The 8,668-nt window shown below is 45.3% G+C and overlaps 1 long non-coding RNA gene across 2 annotated transcripts; it reads left to right on the top strand.

The window, feature by feature from the left end:
- The first annotated feature begins 4,938 nt into the window (after positions 1 to 4,938).
- On the top strand, positions 4,939 to 7,699 carry LOC114808914. 2 transcript variants are annotated; one of them, XR_003756672.2, is made up of 4 exons: positions 4,939 to 5,750; positions 5,980 to 6,562; positions 6,797 to 7,158; positions 7,604 to 7,699. It is a non-coding gene; the product is annotated as an uncharacterized LOC114808914 (long non-coding RNA). The 2 variants fall into 2 exon arrangements; XR_005659729.1 differs by having other exon boundaries at positions 6,797 to 7,699.
- Positions 7,700 to 8,668: the final 969 nt, after the last annotated feature.

Raw genomic sequence — 8,668 nt, 5'->3', positions numbered from 1 at the left:
CTCCCCAGCAGTCCTCTTAGTCAGACAGCACCCCAGAATCGAGGCCACGAGCCCCAGAAGGAGCCGTACGGTCCAGCTTCCCCTGGTTTTCACCAGCCTGCAGACAGACAACTCAGACGTGATTGACTCATTCCTTAGCCCTACAGCTGTGATCTCCCCGGGCCAGTGGAGGATATGGCAGGAGAATCCCTGTTTGGAGGAAAAAATTGGACGTAAGAGGAAGGATTTGGGAAGAGGGAAGTCACATGCTTCCAAAGGTACGAGAGAGAATTTAATTTATAGTATAAGCTTAGCGACAACGAGGGGTACCAAACTAGTTTTGTTTTTGCACCAGCTCCTTGGGATTTGTCCTGAAAACCCTGTGAAGAAGTCAGATTTCTTGTGAAGGTAAAACCAAAGGTGGGAAATTGTACTAGGAGGTTGTTTCGTCCGGTTCTGTCACTCAGGTGCCTGAGGAACTACCCTGAGGGGAATCAGGATGGACAGAGCAGGGCCCAGAGGAGGAAGAAGATCTGAGGGGAAATCCAGGAGACCCAGGGACACCAAGACATTTGCCTCATAAAAGAAAAAAATAAGTATCTCCAATCGTTTCTGGTGTGAGAGGAAATTCTGATAGCGTTTACCCCAAATGAACCTTGTTCCTAGCCATTAGCATGTTTTACCTCCAGTATCTTTCTCTCAAACGTACCAATAAGACATCGGAGAAATAAATGAGTGCACATTTTCCTCATACAGTATTTGCCCAATCCGTTTTCAGAGGAAAAAACTTGAGTTCAAATTGCTTTTGCACTTTAAAACTTGAGTCAGGGAAAGAGAGGGGATGTAATCAGTCTAAATATCTTGGCCAATAATTTAATAGAGGACAGACAGAATGGAGTTTGGTAGAAAATAATTAAATAGGACATTGAAATTAGGTCAAAAGGAGCCTTAGCGTAAGTTTCCAAAGGAAATTTACTTTATGTCCCCGCAAGCCTCCGATAGAGAGTTCCGTAGCGTGAACCGCTGTGATTTTCAAGAGTTCTCTCCCCTGACTATTGGTTTGGGTGACTGTTGGGAGGATTTTGATCAACCTAAGGCAAAAAAAAAACTTGTGACACAATGGCACTCGAATAATAATGCTAATTTGGAATGGATTAGGAGTAGGGCTCTCCACCTGCTCTAGTCTAGGAAAGTGAAGGTGCGGCTTTGCTCTCCAACCGCGGTTGGTTCTTTGCAGAAAACTGAACTGACCCCATCGCTGCCGGCATCAAGGAAAATGGAGATGTCAGCCATGGGTGGGCGAGGTGGGCCAGATGGAAAGATGCCAAGTGCACCCAAGGTAAGAAGGAGGGGAGAGGTAGTGGAGAAGGTGACGTGAGGGACAGCAGGATTCATTTCCTCTAAAGGGAGGGAAAACTGGGGGAATGCTCAGGTTTTATTTTTATCTTCCATGCTGTCGTAGTGATTGAGCACCCATGTGTCGTAGTGTGCTGTACTAAGTGGTGGGGAGAGCACAGTGGAAGTTAAAGATCCATTTCCTGCCCTCGAGGAAGTGGTGACCGATTACAGTGACGGGTCTGGGAAAGATTCTGAAGGGCATGGAATGAGGATGTTTCGTCAATTTTCGTTTCATACTGAAACGCCTGTCCCCTAACAGAGTCCACTGTAAGTTAAATTTGGTCAACTCACCATTTTAAAGGCCTTTTACAAAATGACTTTCTAGGATAGAAGTCTTGGTTGGAGGCAAACCGGGCTATTCATGCCTGGAAGTTTACCATAGCACGCTACCTGTGGGAATTAGCCCCGCATAGTGATATTTTGTCTCCTAGTCCCTTTACCTTTCTGAGGACGGTGGCCAGTAATCCTACAGTGCCAAAAAGAACCCAGCCATCCACACCAACTCAGGATTTTGATCCACTACCTGGACATTAATGGGGTAAAATGGACAAGTCCGGATCACCGTGGTCTGGAGATGATGATGAAGCGTTTTTCTCTTCCCAGGAAAGGACTGGAACAAAACTGAAAGGAATGCAAATGGCTCCGCTCTTCCTTGGAAACGATCTTGGAAACCTGAAGAGAGTGATAAAGAAAATAAGGATCAAGTTGAGGAAAACCGCAAGAGATGGAGAAAGAAAAGCTCTTTCAGGGTACACCCAATCTCCCCAAAGCTTGTAAGAGTTCTACCCCGGATCTTTATGACCAGGGACAAGGAGGAGCAAAAAATTAATATCGGAGGTTAAAAAGGAGAGATTTGCTTCCTACACTGTCTTCTTCTTAATTCTCTCTTGGGCCTTATAGGCCTAACTCGTTGAGAGTGCAGGGAGAATATTTGCTGTGACAAGGGAGAGATTTGCGTCGTGCAGCTTCTCTCCTTCTTAATTATCTCATGGGACCTTAAGGCCAAATTCCCTGAGAGAGCTGAATAAATGTTTGACAATGAAAGGGAGGAACATGCTTCATGCAATTTCTCCTCCTTAATTCTCTCTGGAGTCTTTAAGGCCTAACTCCTCGAGGGGGCAGAGAGAATGTTTGAGGGGAAGAAGGAAAGATTTGCTTCATGGAACATCTCTGCTTTGTAATTCTCATCTGGGTCTTTAAGGCCAAACTCCCTGAGAGAGCAGAGAAAATGATTGAAGAGGTAAAAGAGAAATTTGCTTCATGTTCTTCGTTCTTCATACATGTCTCCTGGGTCTTTAAAGCCTAATATCCTGAGAGAACCTAAAGAATGTTTGAGTTGGGAAAAGGCGAGCTTTCCTTCTTGCAATTTCTCCCACTAAATTCTCTACCGGGTCTTCATGGCAGGACTCCATGAGCGAACAGAGTTAATATTTGAGAGGGAAGGGAGCAGTTTGCTTCATGCAATATGCATTTCATAATCATCTCCTGGGTCTTTAAGGCCCAACTCCTTAGGAGAACAAAGAGAATATCGGAGGAAGAAAAGGAGAGAATTGCTTCATGCACAATCTCTCCATCGTAGTTCTCTCCTTGGTCTTCAAGGCCTGGCTACTTGAGCCAATCTGAGGTACGGCACAGCAAAGGCTCCATGCTAATTCCCCTGAAAACCTCTGAAAGAGTTTTCACCTTTATCCTCTCACACTACCTGCGGGGGACAAACGACATCAACGCCCAGGGCCTTGGGGACAGCAAAACAGGTATGAGAGGAGAGTGCGAGAGGTTGGGTCATGGGGAATGTTTTGCATTGTAGCTGAGCTATTTATTTCAATCTCTGTTTCCCTCTCTAGACTATTGTAAGCTCTTTGGGGGCAGGGAGCATGTCTCCCAACTCTTGGAAATGCACTGTGGCATGCTCCTCACAGAGTAAGCACTCCAAAAATACCAATGATTGATTCACTGAAGTATGGCACATTCCAGCTGTGCAAGGAGGGCCTGCTAATGTTTCAAGTCCTACTCCTGTGACAAAGGTTTTATCATAATTCACAAAAACATTACAAGCTCCAAGGTTAGGCTTACTATTATCCAGATGTGCACAAAACCTGAATTTTTGCCCATCGCTTTCTGGGCAATACCTGTCAGCTCTTATTCCCCCCCGAAAACGGAGAGAGAGGGGGTGTTTTTCCATCCCCCCCGAAAACGGGGGGGGGGGGTGTTTTTCCATCCGATTTCCTCAGGTTTTTGGGGATTCCCTAGCTTGGCCTGCCTCTCTGTAATGGCTAGGGAATCTAGAAGTCTAAGGAAGCCCAGATCTAGGTCCTCCCCTCTCAGCATGCTGAAGACCCCAATGCAGTTAATTTTTAGGAAGATCAAATGTCTACGTCAGTTTGTGTGCATGGATGCAATTGACCTCTCCCTCAGAATCCCCTGGATTGAGTGGGTCAGTAGACTTGGGGCCCCCTCTGATACCAGCTTGTCTCTGAAAGACTCTCCTGCCTATTCGGCTGATGCAGGAACTGACGATGGTTCGCCTCTGATACCTCAACGGTCGAAGGAGAAAGAAACGGGTAGGTCGGCCTCTCCAAAATATATGTTGGGCACACACAGGGCCGTTGTTTTCTTTAGAAGATACTTGGTTGTAAATACTGTGAAACAGAGATGACTTCAAAAGAGCATTGTAATTCTGTCAATTCTATTGTTTTTCTCTCTTCTGTCCCATCGCACTTGAAAGGAAAGAGTAGGCATATGCTCCAGCTCCTCTAGCCAGGGCGATAAATGTTAAAGAAGTTTTTATGAAGGAGTGAAAATTCCAAAAATTGTTTGCTGATTGTAACTCATGATTCTAATAGTTAGCTTCTTGTGTATACACACGATAGAGAATTTGACAGTATGTCCTGTCCCTCTGCAGTGTCAGCCTTGGCGGAGATAGGCTGTGTGGAGTGCATGTTCATCAGCTGCAGAAGAAGAGAGGACACATGGAAATCAGGCAACTGTCTGCGGGGCCGGTCACCACCTCCGGTCTTTATTGTCCAAACTGTGGGAGAGGGAAAGGAGGGCTTTGTTTGATGTAAAAGCTTAGTGTAATCTCCTGCAGCCTCTTAAGAATTATATCCACCCTGGATCTTCAGGGCCCAGGTGCTGAAGGGTGAGAGCAGGGACACCCCCTTTTTTTTGTCTGGGAGGGAGAGAGAGGAGAAAATGTGTAGAGATTTAGAGGACTGCAAAATTCTATAGTACTGTAACGCAACTTTAGGTCACTGTTAAAATGGCTCGCGCATAACCCGAGGTAAACCTTTTCCCTTCTTTCCTAACCATATTAACCATTAGAAACTGATTTTTTTCCCGCTTTCACTATTCAATGGAAGAACACTTTCATTTACAGTCAAGCTCATACACCTGCATTCATTAAATCCATGTCCCTTGAAAAGCCAGTTAAGCAGTTAAATAAATAAATTAATAAATAAATAAATAAATATTTTTAAAAACCTTAGGAAACCCAAAACAATGAAATAATTTAAAATTAAAATTAATCATTAAAAGTTGACATATAAAAAAGGCATCATTGACATATAAAAATCACATATAATTCTCCTTTCCATTGACTATTGATATGTGGAAATTTTGTGATAGAAATCATTCTGTCTCTAGAGTCTTCATTTGGAAGAAAAAAGATGGGAAAATTTACCTCTGGTCTTTTGGACACTTTTAGCCTAATGAGTTTGAGGGAAGGAGGGACAATGAGAGAGATGAGAAATTTATGAGAATAAGAGGGACAAAATTTGTGTATCAGGTGAACTTCAGTTATTCGGGCCAGCATCTTGGGTGATTTTGCAAAAGTGATTTGTTGGAAAAATGAGTTTGTTACAGGCAGAGCAAGAGCCCTTCCCTGACTCGTGAAGACGTTGTGTGATGGCTTCTGCATCAATGGCCCGGCAGCTGTCCCTGCAGCCCCATTTTGCAGGGGGAAGCAGGGACAGCATGGTGAGAGGGAGCCGGGAAACTGGTTGGGAGGAAGTAGGCCTGAGGGTTTGAACCCTCAGCAACATTACCATTAGCTTCTCCTCGATCCTCAGTTAGAGCCCCATTTCAGGGGAGATGGTGGTGCGGAGTGCGGAGGGGAGGGGCTCCCCCTTCTCCCTTCCTCCCCTTTCCCTTTCTGACCTCCCCTCCCTCCCTCTCTCTCCTTTTCTATCGTCTTCCTTTTCTCCCGTTTAGTCAACCAGCTTCTCAACAATCCAGGACTCCCTCCTGTCCCCCAGGCTAGGCAGTCTGTCCCGCTTCCTCTGGAATTTGTTTTCCACCAGCCATCCTGGGATATTCCTGCCTCACTATTTCCTCTGCACCCCAACTGAGCCAATCCCAGGCAGATGGACAAAATGGTAAGAGAAACCCTCTTTCTAGGAAGATTTTCAGGTAAGAGATTAGGACTGAGGGGAGGAGGGAAGATACACCCCTTTGAGGGAAGGCTGGAGGGAGAGTTTAATGTATAGTATACTGGTGATGATGAGGGGGACTAGATTTGGGAGTCATTTAACTTTCTTTTGGGATCTATGTCCCGGTTAGGTCTTGAAATCAATTATTGGTTGGAGAAAAGAGTTAAAATTGCAGGTGGTGCAGGAGAACCTCCCTGGCTCATGAAGGAGTCCTGTGATTGTGTCTGAGTCTCTGGCCTGGCAGCTGTCCCGGCAGCCCCATTTTGCAGGGGGGCAGCTGGGACAGCCTGGTGAGAGGGAACTGGGGAAACTGGGGGCTAGGAGGTGGAAATTTCGACGTTTATCCTGTTGGCATTACCACTCGGTGCCCCCTAGGTCTCGGTGAGAGCCACAATGCAGGGGGCACGGTGGCAGTGGAGGGAGGAAAGGGAAGGGGCGAATCAATGGCGGGGGTCTTCTGTTTCTCCCCTCTTTTCCTCTTTCTATTGAGCCAATGTCGTCACCTCACCTCCCTAACTCTTAATCTGTTTTTATCTATCCCCTTCCTTATCCTTCCCCACCACCTCCACAACAATACTCCTAGTCAAACAGTCCCCCCATGTTCTAGGCCACGATCCCCAGAACTCTCCATATGGTCCAGCTTCCTCTGGAATTCACCAGCCTGCAGACAGACATCTCAGACACGATTGACTCTTCCTTGGCACCACGGCCCAGGGGAGGATATGGCAAAGAAACCCGATTTCAAGGAAAAAATGGACGTAAGAGGAAGGACTCTGGAAGAGGGTGGGCACCTGCCCTTGAAGGTAGGAGAGAGAGTTTAATTAAAAATATAAGCTTAGTGACAATGAGAGAGGCAAAATTAGGTTTATTTTTGCAATAGCGTTTTGGGTACCACCTGGAAAACCTTGTGAATGTGTTGAAATTCTTTTCAAGGCAAACTCATAGGTGGGAAATCATGCTATGACTTTGTTTCACCCAGTTCTATCACTCAGGTGCCTGAGGAAGTACCCTGAGGGGAATCCGGGGAGACAGCGCAGGACCCCCAGGAGGAAGCAGATCGGAGGGGAAATCCAGGAGAATTGAGGACACCAAAACATATGGAGAGGAGACAAGGAACTGACTGCCTGACAAAAGAAAAAAATGAGTATCTCAAATTGTTTCTGGTGTGGGAGGAAATCCTTATATCGTTCTAACCAAATGAATCTTTATAAAAGCCCAGTTCCTAGCCATTAGCACGTTTTACCTGCGGTATCTTTGTCTCAGACTTACTAATCTAAGACATTGGAGAAGAAAATGAACTAACAATTTCCTCACATAATATTTACTCAATCCATTTTCAGCGGAAAGAACTTGAGTAAGTATTGCTTTTGCACTTTAAAACTTGAGTCAGGGAAAGAGAGGAGATGTAATCAGCCTAAATATCTTGGCCAGTAATTTCATAGAGGACAGACAGAATGGAGTTTGGTAGAAAATAATTAAATAGGACATTAACATTAGGTCAAAAGGAGCCTTAGTGTAAATTTCCAAAGGAAATTTACTTTATATCCCCGTAAACCTCCGATAGAGTTCCGTAGCATAAACCGCTGTGATTTTCAAGAGTTCTCTCCCCTGACTATTGGTTTGGGTGACTGTTGTGAGGATTTTGATCAGACGAGGGGAAAGCAAATAACTTGTGACACAGCGGCAATCGTATAATAACGCTTATTTGAAACGGATTTGGAGTAGGGCTCTCCACCTGCTTTAGTCTAGGAAAGTGAAGGAGTGGCTCTGCTCTCAAACCCAGTTTGGTTTTTTTTCAGAAACCTGAACTACCCACATCGCCTGCCGTTGACAAGGGAAGTGGAGATGTCAGCCGTGGGTGGGCGAGGTGGGCCAGATGGAGAGATGCCAGGTGCACCCAAGGTAAGAGAGAGGGGACAGGTAGTGGAGGAGGTAACATGAGGGGTGGCTGGATTCACTTGGTCTAATTGGAAAGGAAATTGGGGAAATGCTCCGGTTTCATTTTATCTTCAACACAGCCGTACTGATTGGGCACCCCCGTTCTGTAGCGTGCTGTGCTCATTGGTATGGAGAGCACAGTGGGAGTTAAAGATACATTTCCTGCCCTGGAGGAACTGGTGACCAATTAAAATGACGGCTCTGGGAAATATTCAGAAACGTAACTTTTCAGGGTGTGGAATGGGGATTTATTTTTTCAATTTTCCTTTGAAACTGAAATGCCTGTCCCTTAATAGAGTCCACTGTAAGTTAAATTTGGTCAGCTCGCCATTTTAAAGGCTTTTTACAAAATGACTTTTAGGATAGAAGTCTTGGTTGAAGGCAAACTGGGCTATTTATGCCTGGAACTTCACCGTAACATGCTGCCTGTGGGAATTAGACCCGCGTAGTGATATTTTGTCTCCTAGTTCCTTTACCTTTCTGAGGATGAAGGCCAGTAATCCCGCAATGCCAGAATGAATCAGGCCGTTCACATCAACTCAGGATTTCGATACGCTGCCTGAACATGAATAGGGTAAAATGGACAGAGTGCCAGGATAAGTCCGGATCACCGGGGTCTGGAGATGATGATGAAGCGTTTTTCTCTTCCCAGGAAAGGACTGGAACCAAAATGAAAAGAATGCAAATGGCTCAGATCTTCACTGGAAAAGATCGTGGAAACCTGAAGCAAGAAACTGAGGATCAAGTTGAGGAAAAGTGCAAGAGATGGATAAAGAGAAACTCTTTCAGGGTACACCCAATCTCCCCGGAGCTTGTAAGAGTTCCACCCCGATCTTTATGACCAGCTACAAGGAGGAAGAAAACATTAATTTCTGAGGTTAAAGAGGAGAAATTTCCTAAAGTTTCCACCACAGCCAATTGTGCAA

This window comes from Ornithorhynchus anatinus, unplaced genomic scaffold (genome assembly GCF_004115215.2).
Source record: "Ornithorhynchus anatinus isolate Pmale09 unplaced genomic scaffold, mOrnAna1.pri.v4 scaffold_506_arrow_ctg1, whole genome shotgun sequence".
Taxonomy (NCBI): domain Eukaryota; kingdom Metazoa; phylum Chordata; class Mammalia; order Monotremata; family Ornithorhynchidae; genus Ornithorhynchus; species Ornithorhynchus anatinus.
This window is presented reverse-complemented; position numbering and strand designations above follow the sequence as displayed.